Source organism: Thalia democratica, chromosome 5, assembly GCF_965202585.1.
Source record: "Thalia democratica chromosome 5, ktThaDemo2.hap1.1, whole genome shotgun sequence".
In the NCBI taxonomy this organism is placed as follows: Eukaryota; Metazoa; Chordata; class Thaliacea; order Salpida; family Salpidae; genus Thalia; species Thalia democratica.
Genome location: NC_139169.1, coordinates 38,268,876 through 38,281,948, shown reverse-complemented (window position 1 = coordinate 38,281,948; position 13,073 = coordinate 38,268,876).

Sequence of the window (13,073 nt, the reverse complement as noted above, 5' to 3'; positions counted from 1 at the left end):
AAAAAATAAATTAAATATTTTAGTTTATAATTTATTAATTTAGTTCTTTCTATGCATTTAAAACTTGTATAGTGGCTTGTTTAAAACTAAGTATAGTTTTTTAGCCTAAAATTATGGTTAAATAAAACATCAAATGTATTATATTTTCAGTTTGATATTGGTGCTCACCTAAAGTTAAGCATAACCAAAACAACTACTATTTAAAAATTAAATAAAAAACTTTGCAGTAAAAGAGTAATTTATCTTCTTTGTTTGCCAAAATAACCAACAAACTGTTTAATAATAGAAAATATTCTGTTTTGTTTTAGCATCTTCTACTTTTAGTAATTAAAATAAATTTTTATTTGTCTCTCAGACCAATGCCTTACTATTAAAAGGAATATAGAAAAATTAAGTCTATAATTAATAACAAAGTCATTTTAACTTACATTTAATTACTTTTAGTAAGTTAGTTTACTACTTTTGCTTTAACTATCTTAACTTATTTAACTAGTATAGGTAACTAACTAGTTAAACATGTTTTTATAGAAATTTAAGTAATTATACAGCTTTTAACTTTTTAATACAAGTACTAAGAAAAACTATAAGTACTTTTAAAACAATATGTGTTTTTTATACAGTTTTCCATTTCAATTTCAAAATCAAGATCATTTTTACTGTATGTAAGCAAGCACTTTTTTGATTGAGTACTTATTATAAAATTTTAACTTAAGGTGTAAAATTAGTTGCTAAATTTTATTAATTTATTCTATATATGCCTGATTATCAAGATCTTATGTTACAAACATTAAAGTCTTCTGCCTTGTCATAAGGAACCCTATGCATCTAAGCCACATTTATTTAGTTATTAAGCAACCAGGTTTGCAGCTTATTGAAGCAAAATATCCAAAACTTAAAACAGTGACCTAAAACTTGAATGGTTTAATTATAGAACTATAAAAAAGTAGTATTACTCAAAAAGTGAAAGTAATTACTGTAAAAAAAGCTTAAAAAGCTAAAGATATAGAAATAACAAAACTATTTAGAAACAAAAACACAATTATTTAATAAATTAAAGACTTTTAAGTATATAAACTAGCTGAGAATTGGGAAAAGTATCTATACTAGCCTAAAACTTGCAAACTAATTTTAAACAAGCCTGAGTTTTTTAAAACTTTCAACAAACTTCAAACTAGCCTTAGTTGGTCGGATTTTTTTTTTACAAACTAGCCTGAGTAACTTGAACATCTGGCAGCCATGTTGTTAAAACTATTTTTTTATATGAGTCAACCACTTGGTTTTGACCATGCAATGTTCAAAGTTTTTAAAGCCTTTAATAGGACTCCTAAACCACTAGACAACATATTTGTTTTATTTAAGAATTTGTTGCACAAATCCATCACAACACTAACTTGTAAAAAAAGGGATAAGATTTATTAAAGAATAAATATACAAATTTTGAAATCTGTATATGACTTTCAACATTTTTGACTGGGTCCTTAACTTTTTTGTTATATTATAAGTAATTTTATAATATTGCTTGCAGTATGTACCTAGAAATGTTTAGTCACAACAGTTATATTTTGGTAAAAGTATAAAGTTTATATGGGTTGAAAATTTCAAAAGTTGAGTAATAAATTTTATTAGGCAACATTAATATAATTTTATAACTTCCACAATAATAAATTTAAGCTGTAAAGCTTTCTTTAACAGCTTTTATTTTGCAATGAATTGTTATAAATGCTATTATCATTTTCAAAAAGTTTTGCTAGTTTTGTTGTCACAATTCTACTACCTGATATTTAATTGGAATATTACTACTATGCTGGTCCACATTAGTATAAACAAACTTTTATGACTAATTCATAACTTTTAAAATTCACTTAGTTTTTGTTAATTTAATTTTTGTCAAAATACAGGTTTACTATCATTTCTAACCCGCTATCACTTCTAACCAGATCATTTCTAACTCGATCACTTCTAACCCGATCACTTTTAACCCAATCATTTCTAACTCGATCACACCTAACCCGATCATAAGTAACCCGATCATTTCTACCCAGATCATTTCTAAAAAGATTATTTCTAACCAGATTATTTCTAACCTAATCATTTTTAACCTGATCATTTCTAACCCGATAATTTCTAACTCGATCATTTCTAACTCGACATGTACAATTTTTTATTGTTTTAAAATATAAACTATTGAACAAAATTGGTTATAAAATATCAAAGTATTGAAACTAAAAAAAAACATAAACTCATTCAAGAAAGAAAACAAAACTGGAAAGAGTTTGAAAGAAAAAAAGAAAAATAGCCTAAAATAGCCTGAGTTGTCCTGGGATTTTCAAATATTTTAAACTGTCCTGACTCCTGAGTTATTCTATAAATAAGTCTATAAAACTTATTATTTTGCCTTCTTTAGTTTTTCTTTTAAAACATTAAGTATAGAAACCAAAATAAAGTTTAATTTTCATAAAAGTTTTAAAGTATTCAAAATATGAGATAGCTAAAACAATTTTCCGCGATTAATTGTAGAATTTTCTTTTGTAATTTTCTAGATAGTTGAAAATATAAGTTATTAGACCAATTGATATTACTTTAAAACTACTAAAAAAATACTTAAAAATGTTTGTTTTGTAAAACTTTATGCATAGGTTAAAGTTTCTAATGAAGAAAAAATAATACCGTTTACAGAAATTTAGAGGTACATAAAAAAAAACAAGAATAAAGTCAATAAACTTCAACCTGGCTTTACTGTAATAAATAAATTAAATACACTGCATTAACCGTCTGAAAAATAGTTAATTAAAGGAAACAAAAACTTTTATGAAGTTTTTATGAGCTTCTGCTCCTAATTATATTAATTTTAGCTTTATTAATTAAAAAAGAAAATCAGTTCATATTTTGTTTTTGATTTCATTATTTCGATTCTTCTAACTAAAGTAGATTAAAAAAATTGTCAGCTAAAGAAAAGTACTAATTTATGTCGTAATTAAAACAAATCGGATATTATATAAAATTAAGTAAAAGTTTTAAATAAGATGAACTAAACAAGATTCAATTACCCTCGTAAATGTTATGTAATAAACAAGTCTGTTTAAGTTATAGAGGTTTTTTTTTATTTAGGTCTAAGAAGTAATTTAATAATTAAATTCAAGACTGTCAATCGACGTAACAAACTTTTGCAGTTTGTTACATGACATAACTGTTTTATTAGTGAGGTTGTATCTAAAAATTGTGCTTTTCCACTGTATATAACAAAGTTATTTAACTTCTCCTAATGTTTAGTCAAAATTATTATCTTAACAGGCCTATGAAAGTTGTAGAACAATTCGTTTAAATTTTTAAGATGTAACTGAAAACTAACCGACTATTAAACAGTAAAGATTAGTCAACAACACTTACGCCAGATTTACAATGTAGTTTATAGACCGTAATATAAAGATTTTTTAATTTCAATATTACAATTGTCAATATTTACTTCTTTAAATTTACTTTTGTTAAAACTATTCTAGCTACGTAAGTTACAAGAAAGTCAAACTTAAATATAGTTATAACCAGGGGCGTGTTTTGACTGGTTTCCTTTTTCCTGTGAACCCCCTGAAAAAAAAAAGAAAAGAAAAAAGAAAAAAAGATTCTTAGAATATCACTAAAAACGTTGTTTATTGACTTTGTTTTGGTTATTTGATAAACGTTGAATAATAAATGTTAAATTTAAAACATTGAAAGATTAAAAAGTTTACTTAACAAAAAATGCTCGTTTTTGCCCAGCTGAAATAGATTTTAGATAAAGTTTTAATTGTGACGTCATAATAGGTAAAAGTTTTAAAACAGCATTTTCTTTCTAGGAAACTTTTTACTAAGATGCTCTTAGTTCCCACTTTAAATCGTAACTTAGTATAATTAACTTTTGATACAGTATTGTTTTTGAACTAGTAAGTACAATTTTACTTAAAAAATGTCCAATATAATCATTAAAGTTTTATTTTACCAAGTTAGCTGTATATAATAATGTTGTGTGAAGCTTTTGTACTTTAAAATTTATATTTTTTGTTGTGTCAAACAACTGGGTTTAAGCCTTGAAAAGTTCATTTCAGAGAGTTTTCAAAATCATCATTAGACAACTACACAAACTTGCAGTTTATTCTTTTACCATATAATGGTATTTTAATATTTTTATTTAAGTTGTTTTATTTTTGTATATTTGTTGGCCACCAAGTTTATTCTTGATTTTTTGAAATTTCTCAGAGAAATTTCAAAATCATTATTAGAATTCCTGCACCACCTGGCAAACATTTAATTATAATTTAAAGATATTTTAATTTAGTTATAAAACTTTAAACAATTTTTGGTATTTACCTAGGATGATATCGCACCAATATCAAGCTCAAATGATATCGTGTTTAATATCTTTTTGAACCATAATTTTAGGCTTAGAATCAATATTTTAAGCCTTATATGATTTATCTAAAATTATACTTGGTTTTAAACAAGCTATATAAATATATAGTTATAATTTAATTCACATGTTATAAACTGAAATACTTAATTGATTTTATTTTACAGTACAGTAATGTATATAAGTTATTGTATCATTTACTTTATTTATAAAATAAAAGCAATTAAATATATAAGTTTTATCGGTTTATGATAAACAAGTTTTATTTATGTATTTTTAAAGTATAATTTTTAAGCCTATAATCATGGTAAAAAACAACATTGAATTTAACATAATTTTAGCTTGATATTGGTGCGACATAATCCTAGGTAATTGCCCATTTTTTTAATTAAATTTCAATACTTATAGATTAAATTACTTGAAAAAATGTTTTTATTATAAATATAATTTTTTCCGGCTCTTTTAGTTTTAATTTATCTAAATTTAATACAGTATAATAAATAAACATGTATAATATTGTTCCATTACTACTTGTATGTTTTTTTTTATTTCTAAGCAGTAAAAAGCATTTTAAACTCTGAGTTTTTCGGCTAAATATTGCGTACTTAACTGGTAGTGCAGTGGTTCCCAACCCAACCTTTTTGATGCCCCGCACCCCTAAAGTCTCTTAACTTGATCTCGCACCCCTAACACTGTATGCTATAACTATTTATTGATAATTTGATTATAAAATCATTGACTTCATTAATTAATAATTTGTATTTTAATTTTTATAATAGTGTAATTGTGTACTATTGATGATTGAGTACTAATGAAATAAACTGTATTCTAAGAAAAATAAAAAAGTGAATTACTAAGACATTTTTTTTTATAAAATTTATACAAAAACAATGCTTTAGCCTATGACTTCGTCATTTAATTTAAAATTTGAAAAAACATAAGAAGTGAGGAAAAAGCACTAGAAAAGTAATAAATATTAAGATTAAACTCAAAACTAAACTTTTTATACATTTTGTTATGAATATATGTACATAAAAAATAAAAATCAGCTGTTCTAAGTTAGGCTTATGTAATGTTTTATTTTCAAAACTATTAGCAGCTATGAGGTTTCAAAATAATAAAGGTTTGAGTTAAGATTTTAAAAAGTTAAAAGATATTTAGTCTTAAATTGTCAAAAGATATGTATAAAAGCAAATACAAAAAAAAAGTTTCTATGCTTACAACAAGAAAAAAAAAAGATTGAAAAAGGTAAACGCTTTAAGTTCAAAAAAGGAATGAATAGAAATAAAGTTGATGCATTGAATACTTTTGCTGATCTATAAAAGTTGGTTTCACTAAAGCTAAAAACAAGTTTTCTTAAATAGTATAACGTACAGTAATTTCTGTGAACTTTACAATTTACTGATGTTAAATCTTTAAACACCACTTTTTTGCACAACTCAGCTTAATAAAAGATTACATTATAAATGAACAGAACCTGTTCTTAACAGCTATAAAAAACCTGCTGAAGATACTAATTTTAATTCAAGTATTTAATTTAAAATAGATGCTAGCTCATAAGTTGCTTCAAACAGTTAATGGAAATGGATGCCAGTTAAGAAAATAAAATACTTAAAGAATAAATTCACAGATTTAAAACTCTAAGAAACTTTTACTGAAATGTAAATTCTAAACTAACAGCTACTAAATAAAATTAGTAAAATTAATTTGCTTCTAGAAAAGCGCTCTTGCTCTATTATGTATTAATTCAATTAATGTTTTTAGATAATTAGCGCCGACTTCTTTTAATAACAAAATGTACTTTGTAACTTTATTAGAGAGTGAAAAAATCCTTATTTCTCAGACAAAATGAAAAGCCATCTCGCACCCCCTGGAATGCTGCCTCGCACCCCCAGGTCCCAAGGGGTGCGGCGAGCACCCCTGGTTGGGAACCCCTGTGGTAGTGCATACCTAAGAAATGGTACTTAAGCAGGAAATTAAGATCAAAAAAATATTGTAAACTCCCTTTGAAAAAAGTCTAGACACGCCCCGCCCCTGGTTATAAATACTTACTTTAAGACAAAGAACAGTTCAAAATATTTTCAAACGATTTAGTAAATTCTATATATTTAAAGAAAAGTATTAATTAAAGTAGGTTGAAAAAACTAAAAAATATGAATTAATAGTAATTTATTAAATTTATATTAAGTTAATACTAATTAATGCTAGAATTACATTTTACGTAACACAATAAAGTCATTATTTTTTAAGTAAAAAATACCTAATTATATTAACAACTTTGTAAGACTAGTTTGTTTTTGAATTAAATCTAGATTAAAATAAAAAATAAATTAAACAAATTTTTACTGATTAAGTTCGAAATGATCGGGTTATAAATGATCTGGTTAGAAATGATCGGCTCCGCAAAATACCAGACAAAGTTAGTATAGAAGGTATTTTAAACTATGGATTATTTATTTTTGAGATATAAGACAAACACTAAATTAAATTTTGAATCATATGTATAGACTTTATTAGTTTTATTTTTATAAATAAATCACTAAAACCTTGTAAAAATTAGAAAATTGTATAATTAGTTTGTTTCAATAGTTTTTTATAGTTTCCAATCGATAGAATGTTTACGTTTGGTAAGTATGCATATGGTTTTATGATTTTACTATATATTTTTTATAATTAATTTTTCGCTGTTTTTTAATACGATGTGGTTTAAGTAATTCTATTTGAAATAAAATTTGAAAAAATTTTAAGCTTTTAAAAACTTGTTAATTCGTTATACTTTAAAACAACAAATTTGAACTTTTTTTATAGTTTGCGCATAGAGCATTAGTTAGTGACTTTCATACATTGGCTAAAAAAATAAGACAAGTTCAAAAAAATATATGTTTATTATAGTTGCTTTGATTTTTTCTTAGAGACTACATAGTGCTTTTAAAAAGATAATTCAATATTAAAGATAGCTTTAATTTGTAAAAACAAAATTTAATAAACTCATTAAAATGTCTAACTGTAATTCTTTATTGATCTAAATAAAATAATTCGATAAATACAAAGTCATTCTATTCTGTATAAAAAGTTTTTTTTTTAAAGCTCATTGTGAAATTTTTTCTTAAAATATTAACAGACGATAACATTAATTGTAGGTTTTTGTAAAAAATAATCCAAAATAAATAGTAAAGCTCTTAATAAAAGATTTAGCATATATAATCACTTTGACTTTCACGTTAAGCCCCAAAACTCCGTTAGTCGGATGCAATTTCTTAAGTAATACTTTGTGGTACAAATATAACTTTTCTATAATTTCGTGTGCTCCTAAGCATGGTTGTCAAATCTAAGTTATACTAAACTTAGTGGTTATAAGTATGCAGTTATTTGTAGACAAGCTGTACATTGTTGTTAGTTTAAAAGCTTTTTTTTTCATATTTTAATACAAACTTCACTATAAATAGCAAAAATAATAACAGTTAAAGCAGTTAAAAAAGAAACTAATGCTGCTAACAAAAAAAAAGTATAAATTTGAAGTACTTAAGTGTGTTTTCTTTATAAAAGTAAAAAAAAATTTAATAAAACTTCATATTTTTTCTAAAGATCTTTTTATAACATTAATTAACAAAAACCTGTTCAGATTAAAGTTTATTATATGGTTTTTTAAAAAATCTTAAACAAACTTTAGGTAAAATAAGAACTACTTTAATTTTTAATGAGTCTGTTACATTAATAATTTTAATTATAGTAAAAGTGCGGATTAGCTAGTCTATTTATTACCTATTACCAGGTTCCGGGGAAAAATATTCTGACCTTGTCAAATACTAATAAAATAGTAAACTCCTAAAAAAATTAGTACTATACTATTTCTGCTTATGTAAGCTTGAATTTACTTATATTTGTCGACTAATATAACAGTATGTATTTGGTCGTTAAAATATAACAATTAACAGTATACCTACATTAAATTAACTGTCAAACTAATTTTACATCATAACATTATTGAAGCAAGTATTGTTAATGGTGTAAACAAACTTACTGAGAATATATTATTTTAATTGTGCACATTTTTATGCACAAAACTGGTATATAAAATAAAAACTTTATACTTGTGTATAAAATATTGTGCACACGTTTAGTTTAGAAATTAGCTTATGAATTTAGTTTAGAATAGAGAGCCTTACAGTCTGTCACTAAAAGTGTTCTTAAACATTTTTGTGCAAATAACTAGTTTCCAAGTAGATTTTGAAGAATAAAACCTTTTTTTAGTTTGTCCAGGAGTTTTATTTCTTCTAAAACCTTTATTAAAAGTGCAGTTGAAGGATCCGATACCAGACCAGGGGCGTGTCTAGACTTTTTTCAAATGGGGTTCACAATTTTTTTGTTCTTAATTTGCCGCTTAAGTACGCATTTCTTAGGTATGTACTGTCAGTTAAGTACGCAATAATTAGCCGAAAAACTCTGTGTTTAAAATATTTTTTTTCTGCTTAGATATAAAAAAAACATATAAGTAGTAATAGAAAAATATTATACTTTTTTATTTTTTATACTGTATTAAATCTAGATAAATTAAAACTATAAGAACCAGAAAAAAAGTTATGAATTTACAAATTGTTAATCAAAATTCAAATATGTTAATAAAAAAAAATTACAGACATAACTAACTTACTTTATAAAAAAAATAACTGTTTTATCTGGAAACAATATTATAAAATGATTAAAACTATTATAAATTTTTATAAAAAAAATTTTAATTTTGAATTAAATGTTAGTATAGAATATAGATGGAGTTCTTCAGATTTTTATTATAAGTTTTAAACTCTTTAAATTTATACATCTATTTATAATAATAAAAAAATTCAAGTAATTTAATCTATAAAAACTGAAACTTCAATAAAAAATGTTAAGACTTATATACAGTGACCTCTCGGATCTTTACGCACTTGTGACGTTACGCACTCTCGTTTAGTTACGCATTTCAGAATTCTATAAAATTCAGAAAATAAAATTTTTATTTTTTTTTAATTTTACACAAATTAGGTTTAATGTATATTTTTAAATTAAGATATGTTTTTGAATGCTAACACACCTCTCTATATCTTTAGACTTTGTAAATTTATGTTCCTTGACTAATTGATAAACATTTAGTTATACCTCAGTATATCAGAAATTTTGTAAACAATAAGAGATTAAATCAAAATTCTGAAATAAACATGACTGTTTTTATGATGAAAGTATAATGAAATAATGAGAGTTTAAAACACAAAGAAATAATACAGCAGTCTTGCATTATATATTAATAAACACCATTTTATAATTGTAAAGAAATGCTTAATTATAAATTGAACTTGCTAAGTAGAATAGAATATAAATTTCACATATAAATAAAGATAATTTTTACTTTTTATTAAAATAGTAAAATTATTTCTACTCGAATTATTATTTTATAGAAATTCAAATCATTTTTTTTAATATATGTATAGTTTTATCTGTTGTTTTCATATTTATAAATAAAGTAAACAAATTGTTAAAAGTGGGAAAGTGCCCAGTCTTCTTTTAACTAGAAGCAATATTAAAAAACAGCCATTTTAGTGAGTATATTTGGTACCTCTCGTTTCTTTACGATCTCTCATATCTTTACGCACTTATTCTGTGGACACAATGTGCGTAAATAAGCGAGAGGTTACTGTAATTAAATTAAAAAATCTTTATAAAAGTTTATTCTAGTTTTAATTATTTTATAACATTGTTTCCTGATTAAAAAGTTATTTTTTTTATAGATAAGTTAGTTAGGTCTGTAATATTTTTGTTTTAAATAACAGGTTTGAATTTTGATATACAATTTGTTAGTTCAAAACATTTAAATAAAATTAAAAAAAAAATTCAATTTTGATTTAAATGTTACTTTAGATGGAGTTTTTACAAATTTTTTATTTAAATTTTAAACTCTTTACATTTTAATATCTATTTATAATAAAAATGTTTTTTGCGAGTGATTTAATTTATAAAAATTGAAATTTCAATAAAAAAAATGTTTAGACTTATACAATTAAATTTAATTATCTTTAAATTTCATTTAAATGTTTGCATGATGCTTCAGAGATTCTTATGATGGTTTTGAAATCTCTTTGGGTTGAAAGTTTCAAAAAGTCAAGAATAAACTTTGTGGCCAACAGCTATACAAAATTAAAAAAACATTAAATAATAAGAAAATGAATTGCCAGGTGGTGTAGTTGTCTAACGATGATTTTGAAATCTCTCTGAATTGAACTATTCAAGGTTTAAACCCAGTTGGTTGATACATAAACAAATAGTATAAATGTTTAAATACAAACACAACATTCTATCTAACAACATAACACAAAAGCTTCAAACAGCATTAATATATACAATAATCTAAGTATAATAAAACTTTAGTGATAATAATGCACATTTTTTAAGTAAAATTGTACTTACTAGTTGAAAAACAATACTTAATTAAAAGTCATTCACACTAAGTAACAATTTATAATGGGAACTAAGAGCATCTTAATAAAATTTTTTCTAGAAATTAAATGCTACTTTAAAACTTTAACCTGTTATGACGTAACAATTAAAATATTATTTAAAACCTGTTTCAGCTTGACAAAAACGAGCATTTTTTGTTACTGCAACTTTTTAATCTTTTAGTGTTATAAATTCAACGTTCATTATTAAAAATTTATCAAATAACCAAAACAAAGTCAATAAACAACGTTTTTAGTGATATTCTAAGAATCTTTTTTTCTTTTTTCTTTTCTTTTTTTTTCAGGGGGTTCACAGGAAACAGGAGACCAGTTAAAACACGCCCCTGTACCAGACCAAGGCAAAAATTGTTTAGTGTACAAGTTTAATTGCTCTTGCGAAAAGAGCTACATCGGTCAGACTTCAAGGCACTTAAAAACCAGGATAAAAGAACATCTACCTGCTTGTTTTTCGAAATTCATTGAAAAAGAACCTGAAATTAAGACAACGGCAACAAAAAACGCAGCAAAAAGATCTTCACTTACAAAAAATCTAATAAATAATAGAGATTGTGCTAGGAAATATGACATACCCAGATTTGGAATAATCCATCATTGCAATAGTGTATTTGATCTCGTGAAGTCGGAGGCTATCTCCATATTTTTAGAGAAACCAGAATTGTGCAAACAAAAGGAATTCGATTACAAAGTGTCTTTATTTATATAAATTTTCCTTTTTTTTCGTTAGTAGCATTTGAGTTTGATTATGTACTACTTTACATTGATTATACAAAAAAGCTAAACTAATAGCCCTTAAATAGCTGTCTAATGAAACAATAACCAGAACACTTTAGTTGCAAAGCTTTCGTCCTTTATTAGACATTTTCAATACAAAAATACGGCTGTAAAAACAAAAATTAAAACATAAAATATATATATAAAAAAATGTTTTTAATTGATAAAATGACATTTTAAACAGCAAACAAAACACTTTATATATAAAAAAACTTTTTAAAAAAAAAACACATTAACTTTATTCCCATAACATTAAAAAGAGTTTTGCTCCACAAAATTACATATGCAATTAATATATAAATGTATGTTAAGAACTACTAAATAACACAAAGAAATACAAAAAAATATATACAAAACAGATGCATCTAACAATATGTACTTTAACTACTCTACCCCTATAAATCACTGTATTGTGTTTTAGCTAAATTAATATTTGATTTGAGTTTATTTATCCAAAAATATTCTTTATAGTCAAGGTTCTTAAAATTTGGTTCTTCCAAAAAAACAACTTCATACGCGTCATCAAAACAACACTCTTTCTGTAGATCGTTCTTGTGTTTAACATAGTAGTGTCTATATAAGGCATTTTCATCTGTTATATCGTTTGGGTTAAAATTTGACTTTGATCTATTCCAACTATATCTATGTGCTGTCCATCTTGTACTGAAGCTGTTTTTAGTTTGTCCTACACAGTTGCTATTACATTTTGTGCATATAGCTGCGTAAATTCCATAACTCTTGCAGTTCAGATTCGGTTTCAATTTTATTGTTTTACCCTGAATGTTTAAAATTTCTTTATCAAATACCATGTTTTTATGTTTGCCATGATTACCACATAGTGCGCATTTTTCACATTTTTGCTTAGTTTAGTACTCGTTTGTTTTTGTTTTGCAATTTGACTAAAACTGTTTAAAAGTTTTCTCAGGCTCGCTGGTTTTGTAAAGGATATTTTACCTGAAGGAAAAAGTTTAGATTCCTCTTTAGTGAAACTTAGAAGCTTCTTAAATTGAGTAGACCAATATACATTTTCGTTTTTAGTTATGTCTTTTTGTTCAATTGGAACGTTCTTATTCTCATTTTTGCAATAAATTTTCTTAAATTGGTCTTCTACTAGTCTGGGATTGAAATTGGATGCTAAACATTTAGTTTTAAGTTTTTTCAGACTCTCATAATAATCTTCTTTTCTTTCATTTATTCTTTTCAATCTTTTTTCTTCGCCTGTAATTATACCCTTAAAGATGTTCAGTGGGTGGAAAGATTTTCCGTTCAAAAAAGTAGAATTTACAGCGGTAGTTTTTGTAAAATTTCTGGTGTAGAAAAAAGTTTTTTCGTTTACTCTAGTAAGAATGTGCTCAATATCTAGGAAAGGTAACTTATCTACCTCATTTTCTCCCGACATTATTGTTGATGTCAAATCTAGATCGTACTCTTTA